A 25,422-nucleotide genomic window follows, 5' to 3' on the forward strand; every position below is an offset into this window, starting at 1 on the left:
ATGGCCCAGGGCAGCAAGATCATCCGATTTTTTCCCCAAATCCAGAATGTTGGATTATATGTGATATTTGCAGGTTTGGGGGGTACCCTGTGTGGGCCAGCCCAACTGCCACCTGGACAGACTTGACTCATAGGCTCTGCTTGGGACTCCAGCCTCAAATTATTCAGGTCTTCAGACATGCTCCCTTCTTTCCACTAAAGAAAACATCTGTCTCCTCAGAAAGAGGCTAATAAGCCTTTTTCAGCAAGTAGAAACTCAGATGCCCCCAGTAAGTGTCTTCATTAATTTGATAATTTTTTTTTAAAGATTTTATTTACTTATTTGACAGAGAGAGAGATCACAAGTAGGCAGAGAGGCAGGCAGAGACAGAGAGAGAGGAGGAAGCAGGCTCCATGCCGAGCAGAGAGCCCGATGCGGGGCTCCATCCCAGGATCCTGAGATCATGACCTGAGCTGAAGGCAGAGGCTCAACCCACTGAGCCACCCAGGCGCCCCTGATAATTTTTTTTTAAAGCCACTCAGACCGCCCTGAAGCTTAACTGCTCTCTGTCACTTCGTGCTTGCAGGCTTTGTCTCAGAGCTCATGCCATGAACTCCCTCCTATGGGAGAGTCCGGTCTCTCTGAAGAGCCGCAGATGCGCTCAGAGCCTGGTACGCGGCACTGTCACTCCCAAATGACAGGAGAGGGATGCACAGCTGCAAAATTCAGGGGGACAAGAACGCAAAAGTATTGAGAACCCAGAGTTGGCTTATTACTCCCTCTGTAATAGCCAGTATCGACTGTGGGCTTACTGTGCCCCAGGCATCATGTTCCAGACACATAGTTAATGAACAAATGAATGAATCAGGTGTCTCTTTTATTTCACACTGCTCAAATCGAGTTTCAGCATTGCAGGGTATTTGGACTGGCAGAATCTCTTCTCTCATTTGTCAGTTAGCTCAGAGAGCCAGATCCATGCAAAGTCAGCATGTTGGGCATGTGTGAGTGCACACACACACACACACACACACACACCCACACACACCAGACAGAAACCTGCCCTCGAACCGTCCGAAATATCTCCCTTAAAGCCACGCAAGAATCTTCCAGAGTATTATAAATGTCCCTGACACTGGTAGGGCTGGAGGCCAGGCGCTGCGTCAGGTGTAGGCACAGTGGTGTGAGTACTGTCACTGCACACTTGGAGAGGTCTCTCCTCCTTTCAGGAGGAAGAGCTCCTCCCCTGGGGCTCACTCTTGCAGACAATCTTTGGGTATTTTCACCCAAGTCATTGCTCAGAAGATTCTCTGCTGTGGCAGCCTCTGTGGGCAGAATCCTAGCTAGGATGGGAGATGGAGCCAGGTCCTCAGGGACACTCCCCCAACCCTCCTGCGCCACCTCCCCTCTCAAGGTGCCACCACCCTAGACACCTACCCAAATAAACATCTGCTCATCCTTTGGTTCTCAGCCTCAAACTCGGGTCCAAAGAGAAGGCCTCCCAAGACTAACCAAGAGGGAACCTGCTTCTCTGCTCTCTGCTCCCCTCGCTCTCTTATCCTGCAGAGCACCTTTCAAAGTGTGAAAACACACCTTTATTTGAGTAGTTATTTGCTGAAGTCTTCTGGCCTCCAGGCCGGGGGCTCTGGAAGGACAAGGACAGGCTGTGTCTGTCTTGTTCACACGTGCATTGTCAGCCATCTGTGGTAGCCCAGTTTTGCCTTCTAAGCCAGGAAGGGCTTCCTGGTGGGTTGGAGTACTTTTGAGGTAGGAGACTTTCCTCTGTTCTGTGGGAGAACTCCACAAGCCAGGTGAGGCCATAAGGCAGCCAGGAGCCCTTTCCACCTCCTCCCCTCCTTAAGGACTCCTGCAAATCCACTTTCCCCTCCTTTGCTGAACAGCTCAAATGGGAGGTTTTGTAAAAAGCAAGTAATGCACCAAACCAGAGATTCTACGCTTATACTAGTCCGTTACTGTGAAATAGTTTCAGGTCGTCAAAACAAAATCAACACAAAAAGCAAAACTAAAAAAATCACTGCCTTAGTTCCTCATTCTGAGTCCCAAATCTTTAAAAACCCCTTTGCCTCAAATTCAAATAAGTTTTTTTTAAAACAAATCATATTTAAAATACATCTTTCCCCTCTCTCATTATAAAGAGAATCGTAAGAGAGCATTATTTTTCACATTCAATAAAAATCCAACCTGCTGCTTTGTTCCCAAATCACATGGTATATTGACTACACCAAAGATCAAAATTGGCATTCGCGGATAACTTTATAATTTATAAAGACAAAACCTAACGATCATGGTCACCATCCTTCCTAAATGTGAAGCCAGCAAGATTCATGCCTGGGCTCCAGAATGTTCTGGTGCCATCCAGATGATTTCACACTCAGCACCTTGAGCCTCCAGCCGTGTTTATTCAGTTCTCAGTGGTTGGCTATGCCCGCTGGGCCAACTCTCAGACAGAGAAATCATTCCAAATACATAACGCTCAGACCAAAGTAAACTACATTTAATGTTTCTTTAATGAATCAGCAACTCCTTTCAGACTTAGCTACACTACAGGATGAGGCTGCTTATATTATCATGTGAAAATATTATCACATGGATACCTACAAATATCAATATATTAATATATTAGCCAAGAGGGACATTGTGTCATATGAAAAAAATACTTCAGTGACCAAGCCTATTACTGAGCCTTTGCAATTTTCTCTCTTCCTTCCCCTTCTCCTACCTTCTTGCTGACGTCACACTCAGCAGGTGTGTTTGAGGATTAGAAAGAGGGCCAGTGTGGTGTGGCAGAGCACCAGGGCAGGGAGGGACTGGCACCAGATGAGGCTGACTAGGCAGGGGATGGCGCATGCCAGGCCTTGTAGGTCTTGGCCAAGCATCTAGGTTTATTCCAAGCACAAAGGGAACTGCCTGGAGGTACTTAGGAAGTAAGTGTATGATGTAATTTACAGTTTATAAAGATCATTCTGCCAAACTGTCTGATGAATTTATGCCTTGTGCCCAAAATGTGTGCCCAAAATGGATCACGAGCTCCTGGCTGACAAGGCTAAAGGTTTTCTCCTATTAATGACCTCACCTCACATACGCACAGAAGTTTTAAACCGAAAGTTCTTAGACTTTTGTGAGCAGCAGAATCACCAGGAAGTGCATTCAAACCCAGCTTGCTGGACCCCACCTGCAGAGTTTCTGATTGAGTAGGTCCCTGTGGGGCCTGGGAATCTGCATTTCTAGCAAGTTCCCAGGTGACAGATGCTGGAAAGCAGGCTGTCGGCAGGGCACTTGGAGGGCCAGTGCTTAAATCTATATGCCGAATAAATCCATCAGTGAAGGGCCATGAAAATATTTTTTCAAACAAAGCAATAGAAACAATTAGTGGTTTGAGTCTGACCTAAAATGGCAGCCATTTATTCTAATTTGTCTTTTTCTGCTCTTAAATTGTTCCCCTTTACCACCTTATGCAATGAGAACCAGAGAACTAAGCCCTGTGTGCAGAAGTATTCTGAAAGGACATAAATTATTGTGATTATACAAGATGAGACACTTCAGAGACAACATCACCAACTTTAATTACAAATCAAATGTCATTCAAAAAAAATTTTTTTAAGGAAAGTATGTGATTTATTTGTGTAGGCAGTAATTATCTGCCTCCATCCAGAAAGGATATGAGGTGGCAAGACATCCGTTGGTACAATTCCAAAACTGAACTTTTTCTTGGAATTCAGGCACAAAACTCACTATGGCCCATCCCTATCTGATTCCAAGCACACAGCACTGGCGAACACACCTACTGTAAGAGGTTGTTCAAACACTCTTCCTTGAAGGGAACCCCCAAAGATACTAACTGAGGTGCTTATTACGCCAAAGCAGAAATGTAACCGAAGAATAAAAACTAAATAGAGCCCCAGAACCAACTGAGAGAGAATATGCTTTAGACCTAGGGAGTGTGCCCAGAGCACTGTGGAGGAAGCATCCTGGGGCTCTGAAGGTTACTTTTCCCTGCTACATGTGACACCACAGTTTCCACAGGCAAATGTCCATTCACCCAGAAATTGTTATCATGGCCCAACCAATAGCAGGCAGACAAACTTAGGAGGTTTAGGTCCTTAATAGGAAGCCCTTTTGCCCAAGGCCTATAAGGTCAGAGGTTCATGTTCTGCCTAGAGGAAAAGCTGGTTAGACAGCCCCCAGGCTGTGAAGGGCTATACTTAAACACTGAGGGGTGGTCTCAATGCCAGCTCATTTCTTTGGTAGTTATTCAGGATCTCATGGTCTAAGAGGATGGGGTGGGGGGGGGGAGGGTGGGATTAAAACATCAAAAGCCATAGAATCAAAACGAGAAAAGCTGTTGAAAATCACAGACCTTGAAAAGCAAATAATAAATAGTCATGAAATAGGAACCAATGAATGAACCGTATTCTCTGTCCACATAGCAAGACACAAACAACATGAAGCCGTACGAGAATTCACATCATGTGGATGATGAGCCTGGATTCTTGCTCTAAGCTGGGCTAATCGTGGAACCGTCTGGCTGTGATTTCAATACAAAAATAGCCACGTGTACGTGCTAGCAAAATAGAAAGTATGTGTGAGCCCCCAAATCCAAGATCATCGCACAGGTTTCTTATTGAAACCCAGCTCCCCGTGGTGTTTGCAATTACCCACCTCCAAAAGGGTAAAAGTAAACATTGGACCTGCTCTGGTGTCAAACTGCCAGCGGATCCTCCCCGCTGTCTCCCTCCTCCTCTTCTTCTTTACAGACAGGTAAAGTTGGATCTCTTGAAGGAACTGGGGGCTCCCACTCTAGGCAAAGGTTGGACAGGTGATCAATGTACAGCATGAGATTTGACTGTGCCTCCGTGCCTCCGACAGAGCTGGATCATCTGGGGCAATGAAAATTATAAGCAACAAGAAAGCGGTATTAACAGCAAGGGTAGGGAAGCCCAGGCGTCCCACAGCACAATTCTCTAGGACACTCAGCAACCATTCTTCTCCTCAGTCGTTCTGGGCACACTCATCAAGCACGGTGCCAGGCTCTGGGGATACAGGGGTGACAAATATCAACACAAGCCTTGCCCTCATGGAGCTTATGGCTTTTTAGGACAACGACACAAGCAATTAAAGGACAGTGGATAAAGGAACCTAGAGGGTGCCGGGGAGCATAAAGCAAAGGCAGGCAAACCAGATTGGGGTGGGGAGGGGCGGTCATGGAAAGCTTCCTGGAAGAAGTGACATTTAACACTGAGCCTAGAGGACCCATGGAGTTAGCCAGACAAGACTATGGTGTGTCAGCATGTGCAAGATTCTGAGATGAGAAAGCATGGCTGACCTGAGGAGCTGTTCTCATCACACGGTGCTTCCCCAAACCCCACAATGCAGTCATGATTTGACCTCTTCTGGTGCTATGTCAGGAAAGAAACTAGAAAATAGTTTGTTTTATAAGATGATAGGAAAAAAAAAACACCCCTAATAATGCAGAGTTGAACTGCTACAGAATAGACTCAACTGCATCTGTCTGTTCTCTACCCAGCAGCATCACAGGCGAGTGAGATGCCGTACTTAGGACCGTCAAAACAAGGAACTAGACTGAAATTTGGCATCACCAAAGTGGGAGCCCCGCGGCCTCTTCCCTTCCCTTGGGTGCTGTCCCTTTCCTTTCCTCCAAGTTCCTGGGAAATCTCAGAGGGAACACTTTGCTCCTCTTACCCTGGCTGTTGTGATGTCTGACAGGCTGCCATAGAAATGATACCTCCCACTTGCCTAACACAAGTAAGGAAAACCGGATAGCGTCTGAAGCCAGTCTTGTCAGGGGGCTCCATGCCGGAAAACAAAACAAAATAAACAAACAAACAAACAAAAAAAAACCTGTGAAAGCCCCAGTATCTTGAGTGTTGCCCAGCATTCTAGCTGCTTTTGCATTATGAAAGAGACCATTGTGAGGGATGGTTAAAGACATGGCCATAAGCACGAGGTCATTTTACCAAAATGCACAGTCCGAAGTAGCTTTCCTTTATATTTTCCTATTAGCATATAATTCAAAACCTGCAAACAACATCTCTGACTGAGCACGAAAAGAACAAAACCCTCACTTTTAAAAAGCGGAGCAAGCAGCTATTTTAGAGACAAAGAAAGGATGTCTTTTTAATCTATGACAACACAAATTTGTTTAGGTTTTCCCTCCACTAAGTAAGTAAGCAATTAGGTTTTTTCCAATAAAAATATCCCTGTGCATGAGCAAACACCAGAGGCAATCATATAATTACCCTGCCCAATCACATTCAATTGCTGACAGTTGAGTTCCCACTGCTCATTAACTTCAGATCGCAATGAGGTCTTTACGGAAGCCCTTTCCCGTCTCTTTACAAAGGTTCCTATGATGCTGTGAGCGGCCCCAACACTACCTCATTGCAGGATAATCATCCCAAAATGGCCGGGGCCAAGGCCAGCCTACTCTGACTTCCCCTCTGAAAAAATAAAAAGAGAAATTTGAAGAAACACTGGCTTGAACACCCTTGCTTCATTTGGGGATCTCACCTCTAAATATAATAGTAACCTTTCACCCCCACACTTTAAGTGCCATAATTATATAATTAAAACCAATTATGTCATTTAACAGAGAGACTTTTTCAAGATCCACGGCAAGCCAATTACCTCAATCATTGACCTCAGAAGATTTCCCACACTGACCTGTAACAATGGGGATTGGGATAAATTTAGGCACTGGCTTCTGAAGGCTGGCATAGACTTGCTGGGTGGGTTGTAGCTGGTCTCCTAGACTCTAGAAGCTGAAATGAATCCATTCGAATCTAATGCCACCACCACCACTTGTTTGCACAACCTTTCCAATATCCCAAAGTTGATTTTTCACAACCACCTAATGGTATTATTACTTCCATGTTGTGGATGGGATAAAGGAGGCAGGGAGGGTTATGGAATTATCTCGAGTAATACACCTAGTTAATGGCAAAAACAGGACATTAAAGGCAAGGGCAGGGCTAGAGCCTGAAGCTTCCACCCCAGAATCCAAAGCCTCAGTGTAGCAAGTTGTGTGTGTGTGTGTGTGTGTGTGTGTGTGTGTGTTTACTCTCCTGGATGCCCAACCCTCCTATTTTGATTATCTTACCCCAATTTCCCTTTGATGCAATACATCTATCCACCTACAGCTCACATGCATCGTACCAGGCTCAGCTTTAGCTCAGGAGTGTGCTAGAACTTTGGCCTCAGAAAGTCAGCTCCCAGAATTTCCCTAGCCTTCACTGGCTCAGGGATGAGCATGTGACCCAATAAAAGTCAATGAGACACACCGAGGCTTTGCCGAGGATCTTGGGAGAGAGACTCACTCCTCTTTACTGGGCTTGTCTATGGGGGGAGGTACTGTCTGGCAGTGGAGCAGCCATCTAGCTATCCCTGAAGGAGTGAGGGAGGCAGGAGATGGAAAGAGAGAAAATGGGTCCAGGAAACATCCCTGGAATCCCAGGGATATTTCATTCAATAGCACATTAGAGAAAAAATGAAGAATGCCACCACTTACAGCTTGGGTAGGCTTGATTACAAGGATGGAATTAATTGACCGTGGCTCTGAGCAGCAGTTCTGCCTCCCGCTCACAACACAGTTAAATGCCTCTTATTTTTAAGTTATTTAAAAAACATGCCATTTTATGGGCAGGAGGAAGCACTTTAATCTGCAAAATGATTTTTATCATAAACTAAACATCCTTGTAACTTTTTGGTCCTATGCTTTGGTCTGAGTTGTCTCTCCTTGGAGCTGAGACAGCTGTTGGAGCTGAGAAGACCTGCCTTGACCTTGCTCTTTGCCCTGCTCAGTGGTACCCTTGTGTTCTCCAATTCCTGGATCTGTGTGGGATGTAGGGATACAGGATACTTGCACTCATGAAAATGGGGCATTTTTCTTTCTTTCTTTCTTTATTTTTCCCCTCTAGTCCCAGGCCTTGAGGGAAAAGAAAATTCCTCTAATGTAGGCTTTTCTACTTTGGTATTATTGAAATTTGGGGACAGACCATTCTTTGTCGCTGGGACTGCTCTATGCATTAGAGGATTTGTAGCAGAGTCCTCTGGATGCCAGTAGGCATCCTCTCTCTCTCCCCCCCAAATTGGGATAACCAGAATTGTCTCTTGACATTGTGAAACATCTAGGGGTCATAGTCAAGATGACCACCATTTGAGAACCCCTGCTTTCACAGAACATTTGAGATATTTATTGGATTTTCCTCACAGCATCTCTGAAAATATAATTCCTTGTAGTAGTATGATGTCTTCTACTTAAAGTGTGAGGAATGAGGGAACCGCTACACTCCTAGAACTTTCCAAGAACCTGTAAAATACCAGCTGAGAAGAGCTGACTAAACAAAAAGACCCAAGATAACAGTATCCTCTGCTATCAGGGCCATGAAACCACAGGAGATACTGACCCATTGTGGACCAAGGTGGGGAAAATTGTATTAAATAGAAATTATTTGGGGGTGCCTGGGTAGCTCAGTCAGTTAAGCATTTGCCTTCATGATCTTGGGTCCTGGGATGGAGCCCCACATCAGCCTCTCTGCTCAGCAAGAAGCCTGCTTTTCTCCCTCCCTCTGTCTGCTGCTCCTCCTACTAATACTCTCTCTCTGTCAAATAAATAAATAAAATCTTAAAAAGAAAGAAAGAAAGACGAGAGAAAGAAAGAAAGGAATTATTTTACCTAAAAACCAGAAAGAGGAAAATGATGTGGAGGAGAAAATTAGAAATGAAGAACAGACATCTACAGGATGAGTTCCAAAGTAGGTATCTGGCTTCTCATTCCCACAGGGGAAAAAATGAACAATCTTAAGATTATTGCTGGGTTTCCTGGATTCAGCTTCAGCCAAAAAGGTGGAAAAGTTTGGGCTCAAACAGAAATGATCTCTCCAACAAAGGCCTTAAACTTCACTCTGCAGAGAAAAAGCCTCAAATGGTCAAGCCTTACTTCTTTGGACAAATGTGGGCAAAGACATTTAAAATAAGAAAAATTGATTGATACATATAGTATTTTTAAAAGGAAGGGAATTTACTGACTTTCTTTGAAATGTCCCCCGTAACTAAGAATGGACTGGCAGAGGTCCTTCCGTTAGGATTGATTTGAATGAAAAGGTAACATAAAACTTATTTAATTAACAGATGCATTGCTAACCCTTGAAGAAGGGATTTGAATTGGTTTGTCCTCTCAAGAACTAATTGGTTGTATCTTCACACAGGCAGCTAGAGGATGCCAGCCCTACGCCACAGCAGTGGGGTTCCAATAAGGTTTTGCTTCAAGGCACAGACTTCTGTGAACCTTCTGTCCAGAGAACCAAGATTGGTGTATGACTGGTCTTTGATGGGGTTTTGTTGGGTGAAAATGTTTGGATTCTAGCAATTTTTCTCACTGGAAGTTCTAATGCCATGGGGGATAGAGAAGTGTTATCAGGGGAGGTTAGATGATCAGATCTCAGACACTCCTGCTTCCTCAGTTCCCAGGCAGCCTCCTCCTCCACCTCTCACCATGCTCCACCTGTCCCATTCTTCTGGGACATTCTCTAGTTGCCCTCTACTTTCCTGCAACCAGTGAAACCTGATGGCTGGAGTGTAACCCTGTCTCAAATGGAGGAAAAGCAAAAATAAAGGAGTCCCCAGGCGCCTTGGCCCTCCCTCCCTTTGTGCTTTTAGGCTTATTGTTTTTGTTTTGATAAAGAGGTAAGATCAACAATAATGGAAAAAAATAGAAGTATTTGTCTGGAGGTTCTAGCAGAAGTCTACAAGGGACTCTGACAAGCTATATAAAGAACTATCCTTTACAGAACTTAGTAATTAAATCTGCAGGAGCTAGTCCTCAACTCTTGATACATAAAGTCAGGGCACACTCTTCGCATGGATAAGTATCCCCACCCAGCCCCTCTCTACTGAAATCATTCATCTTGGCCTACCTGTGTTTCTCAGAATACCTGGGAATGTCAACAGAGATAAAAGAGAAGAGTAGCTCACTCCCAATTCTAGCTGGCATTAAAACCACAGGATGAGTCTTGTGGGTCTTGACGGAGGTGCTCCCTGACTAAGTTTACACATTGGCCTGTGAGCATTTTGTTGGTACCAAAGGCATTAGTCAAGGTGAAAACACAGGTCCGCTTGAGCAAGCATGTGCCTGTTTCCTAAAACAAGCAAAAACCAAGGCTGTACATATACCCTAAGACAAGGTATGCCTTCCCCATGTCCTCCTCAGCATGAAGTATGAAGCAGGCTCTCTCACTGGGATGGCAGGTGTAACAACAGGTCGTTGTCACCCTCATAGTCAATGACCGAACAAGACTTCTAAGAGCAGCAACTCCTTGTTTTAGCCAGGGATGAACCTTACTCCAAATGTCAAGAAAAGGATCTTAACAGTGTGCAGAATCCGGGTTAAGGTAGGAATTGAGCCTCAGTATATCCAGAAATTTTATACAAAATTTGATCTAGGGGGGCGCCTGGGTGGCTCAGTGGGTTAAGCTGCTGCCTTCGGCTCAGGTCATGATCTCAGGGTCCTGGGATTGAGTCCCACATCGGGCTCTCTGCTCAGCGGGGAGCCTGCTTCCTCCTCTCTCTCTGCCGGCCTCTCTGCCTACTTGTGATCTCTCTCTGTCAAATAAATAAATAAAATCTTTAAAAAAAAATTTGATCTAGGTGCTTTCATGCATTATTCTGAGGAGTGATTTAAGGGTTTTTTAAAATCATATTCTTATATTAGTTTGAAACTCAGGATGAAAAATTAAACAATTGCTATAAAGTCCTCCCTTATTTAAAAAAACAACAACAGTTTTCTGAGGTATAATTAATATACTATCAAGTTCATCCATTTTCAGTGTCAATTTCAAATATTTTGATTAAATGTGTGGAGTTGGGCAGCCATCACCACAAACCCGTTTTAGAACATTTCCATCACCTCAGAGAGACCCTGTGCTTTTTTATGGTGAATTTCCTTTAATTTCTGCAACAAAAGCTCTGGAGCTGAAAGAAGGCTCTTTGCTTATCTGAAGAGCTACTCCATTTTTCTCCTTTCTCAGGAGTTCTTCTAAAGTATAAGTTGTTGTTTATCTGAAATTCAAATATAATCAGGTACGCTGTATTTTCCCTTGTGAAATCTGACGACACTAATCCAGGATCAAAGCAAATTAAGCAAGTGAATCATTGTTCATATCTAGGAATAAAAGTACTTTTCTAGAGCACTGTAAATAAACAGGCATTATTTTATTTACTTTGAGCCTTCTAGGTTCAAATATGGCTAGAACCTAGTGCCAGTTAGAATCCAGGCTAAGAACTATGGCTACAGAAACACCATAAAGAATTCAGGCCCCAACTACTATTTCCCCGCTATTTCACAAGCAAGCCTGGGACCTCAAGCATCCAAGTGGTTTATGTGCTACATTTGCCAAGAAAGGTTAAAAAAGTGAATGTAATTGTTAATCTTGCAACTTGCAATTAGAAATGTGACTGTTAGGGGTGCAGATGATAAGTAAATCATTCTTAATTCTTTTGAGGTCCACAAACCCCTTTGAGGGAATCTGACAGAAGTTATGGGCCTTCTCCATAGAAACATTCATGCCCTTTTGCAATTGGAAGCGGTGCACAGAGTGGGTTCATAGATTCTGTGACAATGCACATGGACATTTCAAGGGTCCAAGAATGCCAGAAAGGTGTGGGCAAGTTGACTAAAGCCATCCTGAAGTGTTTGCTATGCCTCTTCTTTTCCTCCCACTTGTATAGGAAGGGAAGACGTTGGGGTGTTGATAAATGAACTGGTTAGGGCAAGAAGACACAACCAGGTTGCTCTCAGACATCAATGGTGAGAACTGTAGCATCAATTCAAGGTTCATGGTCAGTAAAACGGACAGATTGGCTTGTTTTCATATTATATCCCACAGATCTAATTGACAGTTATCTGAGAAGGACATTCTTGGATCCTGGACCACTGCACAAGATTTTGGCATTCTAAAAAATGTTTAAACCACTGGACTATAATGGCACCTGGGGGCTCAGTTGGTTTAGTGTCCAACTCTTGGTTTTGGCTAGGTCATGATCTTGTAATCATGAGATCAAGCCCGTGATGGGCTCTGAACTGAGTGTGGAGTCTGCTTGAGATTCTCTCTCTCTCTCTCCCTCTTCCTCTACCCCACCCTGCTCCATGTGTGCACTTTTTCCCTCTCTCTCTCAGAAAATCAAAACCAAAACCAAAACAAACAAACAAAAAAACCTGACTGGACAATATGGTCATCAAAATTATCAAAGTTCCAAGTCATCTGATATCTCTAATTCTAGAAGCTACAGAGTAGAGGTCAGGAGACAGTTAAGGAAGATTGGGAATTTTTTTTTTTTTTTTAAGTCCAACAGAAAAAGGCAGTTGGCAGATTTAGGAGAGAAAAACATCTCAGTCCTTACCCCTCCTCAGTTCTGCAACGTGTCTCTCCTCTTTTGTGCTTCTCTCCCTTCCTTCACATGGAAAACCAAGAAACTGCCCAGATTTCCTTTGGTAAAATTAAAAAAAAATTTTTTTTCCCCCAATTACATGAACTTAATCAATTTTTCTTTGGGTAACAAAAATAGCCAACAACCTATTATATCATTGTATAATATCCCTCACCATAATTGGAGCTCAAATGGATAAAGGACATGTATGGCTTAGAAACAGTATCTTTTTGTGCCTTAGAGCACCTACAAGATATTAGCACCCCCATTTTTCAAAAGAGAATACTGAGGGGGAAAAAGTTAAGTGTCTTACAGAATTCACCCAGCTAGCCAACAACAAAAAGAGATTTCAAGTCCCAACATCTACATGAGCGACCACCTTACTATGTTAAAAGGTTAATTATATAACCTATGACTTAAAAAGAAATACAGACTTCACTCATTTCTTTTCTCTCAAAAACAATAGACCATTTTAGGGAAGCTTATTATCATGCCCAATGATATGAACCATAAAACTGTTCTGAATGTTTATTTCATACTTATTGACATCTACGAAGCAGATCTACCATGTGCATGCTTATCATCTCAAAGAAAAATACATTATTTCGTTTTGGGGTTTTATCTTATCCATTCTTGGTCCCTGAAACAGCACAAGAAATGTGTACACTCTGTTCTTATTTGTTGTCATAAGATACTAGCGGCATGCTGGGAAGTAATGTTCCACACTTTGTGTTAAGACTTCTCTTTTTTAAACAGAGCTTGTGTAAATCACAGACAAAGTTGACAAATTTCACGGCTTAGTCATGGCTAGCATATCAGATTTCATGGTTTGACAGAGATTAACAAGAAAATCATATTAGAGTTACAACTATTAGTAGATTCTTAGATATTTGGTAAAGAAACTCCGAGCTCTCCAAACTGCATTGCCCACTGCACGCCACCGCCGTCCCCCCTCCTCTGGCTGCAGAGCTCCCAGGATTCCAGGGATCCACCAAGTCACCTCTGGGCTACAGCAGGGGTGAGCTGATGCCTAATGGACTCCAGAGAAAGGGCTAGTGGCTTGGAATAAAGCAAGCAATTTACGACCCAATTCCTAAGAGTGCAGGGAGAAACAAACACGCTGTGTTTGTAAATGACACAGGCATTTACTTGCATCGTATGCACTAAGGAGAGGAATGAATGATCATAGTCATTGAAACGAAGATATTTTAGGTAAAAATTAAGTTTTCACATCTTTATGAGGGGGCAATTCAGCAGAGGCCTTGTTAAAAGTGGTGGCATGCAAGCAGAGACTTCAAAAAGCCTGCTGCCTGCAGAGCCATTTGGCCCGAGGGCTCTGCATATCCTCTTTCTTTGGGGTAAGAGCCCAACTAGCTCGTCAACTTTGCATAAAAGACAGCCAATTTGTCAGCCATTTGCTTTAATTCTCTTTCCTAGTCTTCTAACGATAAACTCCATACACCTTCTGGTCTTCAGCATCACGTAGCTGACTGGAGGATGGAAATTCACTTGAGTCCTAGTCCGGTTTCCTTCCCAGGCGATCCTCCTGGGTCTTATAGGATGTCCTTAATCAGAACCACATTACTCGGCTAGAGGAAGTCCTTGCACAGACGCTGGCAAGACACTAGGGCAAATTAGTTTCAGAACACGGAAGGTCAGATTGGGAATAAAAGCTGCAGTCATCTATTGTGTTTTCTTTAGTTGAGAAAATTAAGGCAGGGTGCCTGACTCGTAAGAGACAAAGATTTGGATAAGCAGTAAGCCACTCAGGGAAGCAGTTCCCTGGACTGCAGAGCACAATAGTCAGTTGTGGAAAGGCAAAGTACTCAAACATTCCAGGTATTCTGGACAGAAGCAAGGATTTTCCTCATTTTCTCCAGACAGGTTTTTATATTTCAGGAGCACCGTAGATTGGTAAAATAACACCGGCTAAGTTATTACAAGTTTTGTCAAGAAATAACTGCCAACGAAGCATGTGTGTGCACGTGTATGTACACATCTGTACATATATTACATGTATTGTGTCTTGGATGAACAAAGCATATTTTAATAATAGTCATAACAGCTGCTATTTATTGTGCTCTTACGTGACAGGTACTATGGTAAGCAGTTTCCATGAATTATTTCTTTTACTCTCTCAACAAAGTAGCATGGAAGGGGCTATCTTTGTCCCTAATTTACAGTTTTAAAACAAACAAAACAAAACTGAGATCAGAGGGGATTCCAGCCACAAGGTTAGTCACAGAGCCCTGCGTTGATCCTAGGGCTGCCTGACTCATAAGCCTGGGTTTTTAACCACCTCGGGATGCTCAGCCCTGCAAATTCTCCTCACTTTCATTGAGATGAGTGCCCAAGTTGACTCTGAGCAAAATACAAATTTCCTGGGAAGCAGGGACAGGGGTTGTATTACTTCATGAGCCATGAGGGCAAAAGAGTTCTGCCTGCAAGGCTCCGGGCAGATGGAGGGGAGTGGGGTAAGTAGAGGGAGAAGTCATTGCAAAAGCCTAAGACCTGGCTTCTCCATTGTTTCGCCCAGGACCAGTCTGCCTGGAGAGACGCAGAGAACCAGAAGGACCAGGAGGCTTAGTGGAAATCTGTCCCTCATCCAGTTTCAAACTAGTAGCCTTCCCTTGTCATGAATGGGCTTGCCCTAGAGATTTGGGGCAAGAAGCATTTCTAGTGTGCTTCTACCTTAACTCACACCACGGGGGCAGCTAACAATTACAAAAGGAATGAACTTTTTCATCAAACGCCCTTCCATAAAACCATTTCCCAGGAAATGTAACACAGCATGGAGCTAGCCGACTGCAATTTTCCACCAACAATGAGCATTGTGGGGCACAGGTACTATATTTAAACGATTTTCCTCCAGCTTTTTGGCAAGGCTCTCTCTCAAGGAGACTTAGTCGGGCTGAGGTCTCATTCCCCTCCGGCCAGCAGGATCAGAATGTTTAATACGACCCTGTCTCTTCAACACCCATGTGTAAAACGCCAATAAACAAGCCGGCAAAGACCTGCAGTTCTAATTGCCTTTTAACTCCGCCAAGATGATAAACTCCCAGAGCAAGGAAGGAAAGACTCCCAGGGATTTAACAAGTTTATCTGCCTGCCACTTGAACATTTTCTGTCTGCCTACACTTCAGTGAATTCACCAATAAAAGGATAAAAGGGCCCCGAACCTCAGACCCCTCAATGGCCAAGAAGCTGCAGATTCAAAACGTATGCCAGCAAAAATCGACTGGTTAACTGAGTTTTGTTTTATGTGTTTGTGAGATCTGGAGCAAGGAAGGTGGGACCACTTGCTCATTTCTTGCACCGGCCACTTCCCTTTTATTGACTGAGGCCTACAAATCTTCACCTACAACAAAGAAAACTGTCCTCACAAGGAAACTGGGAAAGGCGACTCTCTCAGAAACTTCCTACATTCAAGTTACAGGACTGTACCCACAGGGGAAAAGCCAGATGGGCATTGTCCCATCACTCCCACAAGCACATTCTTCGGCTCTCCCTCCCTACACGGACTTTCAAGTTTAGCATTTTAGCTGTTTTGCTGGGTTTGCAGCCTACCACCCAGAAGAAAAATTCTGACAACTCAATACCAGTTAGAGATAAATCAGAAAAGCAAAGTAAAACAAAACCGAAAGATTGACTGGGGGGTGGGGTGGGGAGTGGGGTCCCCAGAGCAAGGAGGTGCCATTCAAGACATTAAAGTGCGGTGAGGAGTGCCTGGCTGGCTCAGTCCATGAAGCCGGTGACTCTTGATCTTGGGGTTGTGAGTTCGAGACCCATACTGGGTGCAGAGAATACTTAAAATCTTTAAAAAATAAAAGTAGGGCGAAAGGACATAGACTTTCTAGAAAGCCACGTCACAGTATTTATCAACATAGATATGCAACTTCCCTTTCAGGAATTTAGTCTAAAGAAATTATTAGACAAGTGCATAATGAGGAAGCTGAAGGAACTATGGTCATTCTAATAGGAAATATTTAAATAGAACTAAGTGTTCATTGTTAAGGACTGGTTAAATAATAAAAAACTCTGTACTCTGAAGCTATGACAATGATGCTGTAAGTATCATTATTAATGTGGAAACATGTCCAACACACAAGGTTAAGTTCAAATAGCAAGTTATAAAAACATTTATTACATGGTTTTTTGAAGAGGCTAGATATCAAAAAAAAAAAAAAAAAAAAAAAAAAAAAAGACTGGAAAGGCACATAGCTCACCAAAATGTTAGCATTTCTGGATGATGGAATTCTTTTGCAAAGATTTTTGAATTATTTGAAATCTTTAATAATAAAAAGGCACTGCCTTTAAAATCAGTTTTAAAGTACGAAAGCTACACAGTAAAATATCCCACCACCACTACCACCTGATCAATAGCAAGACAGTCACATCTGAAATAACTTATGGAAAGACCCAGCTTTCCTTTCTCAAGCAGACACGAGTACAGAACATTAAAGGATTTGGTCTTCATTTATCAGCACATGTAATTGTTGTTCAAGTGTATTCTTCAATGAGATGAGAATGAATGGCAAACCACAAGTGGGCTCAAAACCCCAGAGGGCCTATTTCCCAGGGGCCCATGCCTGTATCGTCAGGGTACAAACACTGAGAGCTCCTCTATTAAGCAGACCTGTTCCACTCAATAAAACAACAGCAGCTCTAGAGTAGGGTGCTTGCCAAATGAAAAATCTGAAGCACTATTTTCCTATTAAAATCTCATCCATGTTTTTCCTATTGGAACCTGGAAACTGGACAAATTCTGAAGGAATCCAAAGGAATTTCTTTAGAAAAGAATTCTGTTAACACCAAAAGCTCCCCAAGCACTACACAAAGCAAATGCTAGATTGCATTACGCTGAAATGTAAAAGCAGGGGTTCAAACCCAAAATGATGTGTCCTTCGCACCAGGCTTTGTGTATATCGCAGCTCACGCGTTTGTATACTTATCCTTGTACATTTCTGCATCTCCCCTTTTTTGTAATTTCATAATCAGTTCCAGATTTCCTATTTCTTCCACATTTTAAGGCATGGAATTTTGGATTTGGAAGATGCAAGGTTTAAAGGTATAGAAGTACAGTGGAAAGTATGATAAAAATAAAACCAAAATTGAAGTTTTGTTTCATACCTCCGGAAAGTAACGAATTGGATGTGTGTCTCAGAGCTCATTTGAACCCCAGAAGCAGAACATGGACACAGGCAGAACTTTCATGTGCAAACTGGACCCTTTGATTGAGACTGACTGTCCTTGCTAATGGATGAAGTTCTGGGAAGCAGAAAGTGTTCCTCCGTGCTGTACTACACCCATGATAAGTATGTCTGCCAAATCACTGTAATGCTACTCTCAAAATTCAGAACTCTGTCCCTAATAAACAGAGGAAACTGAAAGATCAGGTTAATCTAGGATAAACTTCATTTCTAGAGTTCAAAGACAACTGGCCTCTCTATGGGTCTTAATCGGAGGCTTCTTTGAAGGATCGTTCTCAAATTCATTAAAGAATTTTCACTGACTTCACAGACTTTGGCATTAAATAGATAACTTGAGCTCTTCATTGCCCTGCAAAATGACTGTTCACCTTTGAAGCTCTGCAAATTGGGATTAAGTTGGCTGTTTGCCTTTTACCTCAAAGATGACTCCAGTCCACTGATCACTGAGTCCAGGGCAATCACCTGGTTGAACAATGGTATCAAATTTTTCCCTCCAATGTGTCTTTTTAAAAACACACATCCTCTTGTGGGTTGGTTTTGTTCTGAATTTTGCTTCAAATGTAATAGTACTGCTTGCTATCAATGTCTTCTCTTCATCCAAAACTTCAGGAAATACATCGTGTTTTAAAAAACCAAGTTTCACTTTCAACTAACTTGAAAGACAGGTGGAGCTTTTAGATGCATAAGTTCATTTTAAAATTCTTCCTGGAATTTCACCTACTCACATGCCATACTGGCCCAGGCGTCTCATCTGATCCTGGTGCGCCCTTCGGTGCAGCATTTACTAGCTTTTCACAATGACTCTGCACATTCCAAGGAGGGCTCAGCATAAACACATACACCAACCAGCCTTCAGCTCCCACAACCCCACCGTCTGTTTCCTGCACACCCTGTAATCGAAAACATCTCTTCTTCTCAGGTATACGGTCTTGGATTTGTCACGGTGAACGCGAGACTTTACAAGGCCAATAAAATGACAGCTGCACAGAGGGGACGGGGTGGCTTTTACGGACTCTGAAACACCACTGCCTTTAACTCCCAGGGATCAGGAACTTGAAAGCACTCCGATTCACTTAGCTCTGTGTTTGTCATAAAGTTAAGGCTAATCAGATTTCGCCCAACTTGCAGCCCTATCTTAAATCCCCAAGCTTCTCCTATGCAAACTTAACTGATGGAAGATGTGATTATGCCTTCTCAGGTCATAAATTCTAGATATTTATAACATAACTGTTGTCATTTAGGTCAATTAAGATGCTTTTACTGGCTCAGAACAACTACCTATGGGGCTTGTCCAATACCCTGACAGTGGTTTATGACCCTTAGGGTGATTTTATCTCCTAAGGATATGAAAGATGGCTGCATGTGAAAATGTTCAGGAGACTCTGGGAGAATTTTCCCCGTTCTGTGATCATACCCATTGCCATTCTGTTCCTGGAAGCTCAGACCCCCCTGCTTATCCATAAAACTACTCTCTGACTCTAAAACTTCCCCTAGAGTTGGTTTCTTTAATCACCTTTTCTCCCCCAAAAGACCTAAGAGGGGAGATAACACCTCCAGAGACACTCTATGATAAAACTCCCAAGTGGTGGGCTGGCCAAACCGCCAGCTGGGAAATGCCAGACTTTTCTAGATGCATAAAATGTTCCTGAAGACTCGTGGGTTTTACTTTGCACATGGGGCCAACTGCTCCCTCATGAAAGGCAGAATCAGGTGACAATAAAGAAAGAATGGAACATATTTGGGGATTTCATGTAGATAGGTATCAGCTTCTTCTTTTACCTTGGGGAGTATCACCTATCTCCCATCATCATTCCCTTGCTGTTTCTTCTTTCAGCAAGGCCCCTGGGCATCCACTATATTTCAGGCACTGTACTAGGTGACGCAGAGATCGAGAGACTCCCAGGCTCACTGGAGACACAGGCACATTACTAATTAGAATACAAAGTGTTAACAGGTCAATGTACAGCAAATTCTGGAAAGCACTGAGAAGTGCCATTTCCACTTTTGGAACAAAGGGTGATGGTCAGGGAAGGTTCTTTGGGAAAAAGAATTCCTTGTGTGAGGCTTAGAAAATGCAGGCAGATATTTAAGACCAAATGAGGGGAGAAGGGAGAGCCTTGCCAGCAGGGAAGGCATAAGCAAAGACACAGATTCGAGGAGGGCCTAGGATATGTGAGAATGCCAATCGGGCTGGTGTTCCAGAGCATCGCATGCCCAACAGGCAGTGGTGAGAGCTGAGACTAGGAAGCAAAACCAGGACAAGCCCCTGTGGGGTTTGTGTTCACGTTACATAGCGATCACCTTTCTTGTTCCAAGGGGACCTGGTACAACAGCTCCCTTTTCCCCAAACTAGCTGGACGCAGTTGATTAAGAACCATGTCTTCTCCTTACCCAAATCTCTTTTCTCCACCAGCATCAACGGCTGCCATTGTAAAGTCCCCCAGTCTCATTTGACAGAGTTAACTCTTTAAAACTCTAGTCACACCTCCCTTGGTGGAAAGCACTCTGCTTTTGATTACCACACCAACTTCTGTTTGCAGAAGCCAGGGAAGACATCCAAAATTCTATCTGGTCAACATCTCCTAAGTGCTGACTCCATGACAAGACACTGCCCTGTGGATGATTCAGAAACGTGGTTCAGGAGGCGATACCTCAGCATGCAGTGTGATTTTGACGTACACAGTGACACACCCTGGATCTTAGAATTTAAAGATTTTTTATTAATATGATTTTTTCCTTGCATTTCTGATGATGATAATTTGGTTGAATTTGGCCAAAAAAACCTCACAAAACCAAAAACCATAAATAAATAAGTAAAAAAATACCAGAGGACAACATCTACTTGGCAAAAGGAGAGCCCTAATGTGGAAAATATGCTATAGCAACAGCATTTGCAAGTTTGTAGTATGGGAAAATGCAAGGTCCCAGCAATTTCCCCAAATTAGCTGCTTAAATGTACTATAGGGACCCACGGTCAGAAAAGACAGCCTTGACCCAGGCAGTCACAGATTTCTCAAAACCAAATTGTACTTCATTTTGAAGAGTCTTATGGAAGTTTTTACTGCTGTTAAAATGTTAAAATACTTTGTTTGTTTGTTTATATTCTACCTTGTCCCCCCAAAGGATTAAAGCATCTAATACCAATTCGAAGAGGCTCTTATTACTGGAGAAGGGGAGTGAGGGCTTGAGTTACATCCGCCATGCAAAGGTCAGGTTGGCTCCAAGTGGGATTGGACAGTGCTGATATACTCGGAATACTTCTCTAACGCAGAATATTCTGATTTAACACACAATCTGCAGCTGCTGGGTGACAGGGGAGGGAAGGACATGAGAACCCAGTTCTAGAGGGAGTCTGGGAACCATGAGCCTCATTAGCTGCATAAAATCCCAGATAAAAAGTGCACCCTCTCTCATTTGTTCTCTATGCCTGGATGTGTGTTTATATTTAGTTGACCCGTCAGACAGCCTAAGATGCACAGTGCTGCATGGAGACCCTGCTTCTCTGCCTGGTTTGCTTTATGATTTCACTGTCTGGGCAAGTCATCTAATCTCTCCGTCCTTTAGTTTCTTCATCTGAAAACGGAGCTACTACTTTACTTCAGAGGATTATTGTGAAGAATAAGAATTAATACATGTAAACATGGCCCGGTGCATATTAAGTGCTCAATAAATGTTAGCTACAATTCTTATTTCCTAGTCCTTGGTTAAGCACAGACAGAACAACAGAAATAAAGACCATTACTTTGTCATAAGGAACTTATGGTGTAGCTGGAGACAAGATGGCCAGAGGGGAAAAATGATCCAGAAAAGGGAATCCTGGGGAAAACTGAGTGAGGACACTCTAAAAGCCCCAGGAGGTTAGGAAAAATAACGATAATGACATTTTTAAAATTTGGGGGGAGGCTTAAAGGGTTAATCTAGGCTGAATCCAATAAGCAGGCTTCAGATGGAAAGGAGGGCATTTCGGACAATGGCAAACAATACTCAAGAAGACGTGGAAAGAAAAATGAATGCTATATATTTTTAGAAGAGGAAAAAATATCTCATTATCTGGGAGTGGTGGAAAATTCATAAAAACTTCCCCGGGGGACCCACTTGGGAGGAATATGAGGACTGGGTAGAGGTAGTTGAACTTAATGTGGTTGGAAACAAGAGGAGCTGCCAATCTGTCATCATGGGAGGGACACCGAGAAAGCGTTTCAGGAAGGTGAACCTGGCTGAGGCCCTCAGGTTGAGTGGGCTGGGAAAGCTCTGAGTCAGGGAGGCCACCAAGAGGCCACCACAGGGGTGAGGTCCTGTGGGCCACACCAGAGTGCAGAGAGGACAGAAGGCAGTGGAGGATGAGAAAGGCCCTCTGGTCAGTGACTAAACACCTAGACATGAGGTCTAAATGCAGAGGATGCAGAGTCCCATAGGACGGGTTGGAGGCCCAGCTCTGCCACGTAGCGGCCCTGAGCCCAGGGCACCGACTCTGTAAGTTTAGCTTCCTTCCTTGCCAAATGGAAGCAAAAACGCTTACTTCATATGGATGAAAAGCTAAGGTCCACTTAGCATGACACCTGGCTCCTTCCGAGGTGGTTAAAAATAATAATAATAACCATTTATTTGATGTTGGTGTGCTAAAGAAGGAATTAAAAATGAAAGGCAAGAAAACAGAGGTTCTACACCTGGTTCCTAAGCCACTGAAGAAGACACGGGCCTGACTGCCAGTCTGGTTCACTCTTCAGGAGACCTCATTAACACTTAACATCAGCCTTTACTACCTCAGAAACAAATAGAGGTTTCAATATGAATGGAGACTCCTGTACTGTATCCCCTTTATTATGTACCTAACTCATTTCCATCTCACCATGGAAACCAAGTCTTGCCAAAAATATCAGACCAAAGAAAAATAGTGATAACTTTGCTTCATTTAAAAGAAATAGCTTAAGATTTAAAAAAAAAAAAAAAAGTAAGTATTTTGTACTTTATTTCATAAGAAGAGGGAGGGGAAAAAAGATGACACATTGTACCAGCGATTACCTGCCCATTTTAAGCCCTGTCAGCAGCACAAAGACTTGAAGCAAAGCTAAATCCAGGCGCATTATTCCTTTAAGCCCCTGTGATAACTCAAGGGGACTGAAAGGCATGTCTGTGTTTCTACAGGAGGCTTGTGGTGGGTTCAGAAACTTGTAAAGAAGTGCCCTATTATCTCAGGTAGGTGTGTTCCGAAGAATTTAAACTGAATGTACTTTTGTTTTAGTTCCCAAGAAATGTTCCTCATCCACCTAACTTTCCCCAAGTCCATCTTGCACAATGCAAATTGCAGAGGTAAGATGTGCTTGACCTAATAAGTCTGGAATGAACAGCTAAGGAAGTGGGTAACACCAGGAAATTCTTCATCAGCATGCCTTTTTGACCCTTGCAGAACTGTCCTTGATGGCCCCGAGCATGCGAGACTTTGCTTCCTTGTTGGGCTGCGAGGTATTTGCCCACAAAGTTTTGAGAAAAGCTACGAAATCAAAGGGGATCAGGCAAAATGACCTGCTGTTCACCAGTGCTGGTGGGCAGCTCTGCTGGTCACCAGAGTAAGGACTTTAGACCCTTCAAGAAATCAGCAGGAGAGAAATGCTAGAGTAACTTGCCTAGGTCTGCTAAAGCATACATTCCCTGAGGAATGGACCCGCCAATCCACACACTCTTCTGGACTACGAAATGCAGGAAAAAATGATCCTTTCTTCCATCTTTTACACATGAAACTAACTCATATTATGACACAAATGAACTTATACGACTCAGCCGGCTTCCTTACTGAATACAGCTCGAGTCAGTGTTTGCTTTGATTACGGAAGGAAATAAATGGCTTCTCAACGTCCTTTGGATAAGGTGGCATTGGGAAAGTAACCTCGACCAGATACGTGGTACAGAAGAATTGCTCCTGCTGAGCAAAGACAGAAAACCAAAAGAGAAATACTTCTGGCTGCCGCAGAAGCTCCACAAGCATGCATGACTTGTTATCTGTGCAGAAGAACAGTGCGTACAGTCTCCCAGACCTGCAGTTCTGTTCAACACCTGAGAACCATGCCACCTTGGGTAAGTAACAATATCCCTGGGCCACTGTTCCTAGCCTTTAAAAGGAAGCCAACAGCTACCTACTTCACAGGATATCATACATGTCAACTGGACTAATGCATATGAAGCATTTAGATTATGCCTGGCATGTGGGAATCATTTTATAATATGAGCTATCACTACTAATGTAAAATCAAGAAATTCACACCTTCTACCCTCAGTGAACAATGTTATTATTTAGAGCTATGAGTAAATTCTTTTCAGTGGAGAAATCGTCCCTCAATGAGATAGGAATCAATCATAATTTGGCTTCACCTCCATGATACTACTGAGTCAACAGTTTCTCTAGAAATTTCCCTTTTCTCTGGGTCTACTTTAACAATCATCATTTGCATAGCAAATCAGACTCATCATAAGATGATCTAATACTGTCACTTCAATAATCAGAAGCTGTAAATGTGTAGACAAGATTAGTGGGAGGACAGGTGATTTAGAATCTGGAATCATAGGGCCATGGAACTGCCTAGGCCCTTGGAAACCTTTTAGTTTAACCACTTCAGGTTAAACAAGGTTAAAAACAAGAAGAAAAATGTCTCGCCTTGGGCCACAGATCATGCAAAGGACGGAGGAAGGACTAACATCCTCAATCCAGGACTACGGTCACTGCCGCTTTTAATTCAAGAGATTAGCTGTTCCTTGGAGTTTTAGTAGAACTTGACTGTAAAATTATCTTGACCTGATTTGGAGAGGAGAAAGAAGGTGCGGTCATATTTTAGCTACGGGTTTAGGTCCTTCAGTGGTTACTGATATATCCAGGCTTGTTTCTCTCTTATTTGGAGTCGGTTTTGGAAATGTTTATTTTTTTCAGGAAATTTTTTAATTGTACCTGGTTTTTAAAATACATTGGCACTAAGTTAGCTATAACCCCTTTTATAATAATAAAAAGAGTCCTTACTCTATCTGTAGTTATGTCCTCACATTTCTTCCTAATGAAGCATTTTGTATCATCTCTCCTTTCTCCTTCTTATTTGCCCTGGACTAAGGTGAGACTATAGAAGAGATGTCCAACTGAACTTTCTGCCACAATGGAAATCTTCCTTTATGTGTTTTATACAATATGGAAAGAACTGCGCTACCCCAACACTGTAGCATGAGTCACTGGCTCCATGTGGTTATTGAGCCCTTGAAATAAGACTAGTGTGACTGAGGACGTGAATTTAAAATTTTATTTAATTTTAATTAATTTAAATCGTCACATGTGGCTAGTGATTACCATATTGGACAATATATATATATATTATATAAAATTCAAAGATTCAGCTTTTGTTTTTGTGAATCATTTCTTATTATTATTGTTTTCTATTTTATTTACTTGTGCCTTTGGCTTTTTAAAAAAACTTCTTTTTGTTTACTCCTTTTTTTTTTTTTTAAACTCTGATTGTTTTTATGAAGATTAGTCATAGCCAAGAAACAGGCTTATGCAGGGTTCTACTGAGGCCTGAATTCCTTCCTCCCTGGATTCAAGTCCCAGAGGCTTAGTAGGAAGGTCTGCGAAAAAGTGATTGAAGAGAGAACATGAAAAGCTGAAGGCCTCTCAGATGAAAGCCAAGCCAGAAACCTGGCTGTTAAGAATATTTTCTCTCCTCCAAAAAATGAATTAGTTGAATCCAATGTGACACTCAAAGGAAAATCAAAATGCTTGAAGAGCAGGTTGTGGACTTGA

The 25,422-nt window shown here is 42.8% G+C and overlaps 1 protein-coding gene across 12 annotated transcripts in view; it reads right to left on the minus strand.

Moving 5' to 3' along the window:
* Positions 1-25,422, minus strand: part of ERC2 (ELKS/RAB6-interacting/CAST family member 2) — a 901,328-nt gene that overhangs the window by 93,727 nt on the left and 782,179 nt on the right. For 2 of the 12 annotated variants that reach the window (XR_004280875.1, XR_004280877.1), the window contains one exon: positions 4,657-4,874. The exons of 9 other annotated variants lie outside the window; for them this stretch is intronic. The gene's annotated coding sequence lies outside the window, so the exon portion shown is untranslated. The remainder of the gene's footprint in view (positions 1-4,656; positions 4,875-25,422) is intronic. One more of the 12 variants, XR_004280876.1, reaches the window with a different exon arrangement.

The sequence above is a fragment of the Mustela erminea genome, chromosome 1, assembly GCF_009829155.1.
Source record: "Mustela erminea isolate mMusErm1 chromosome 1, mMusErm1.Pri, whole genome shotgun sequence".
NCBI lineage: Eukaryota > Metazoa > Chordata > Mammalia > Carnivora > Mustelidae > Mustela > Mustela erminea.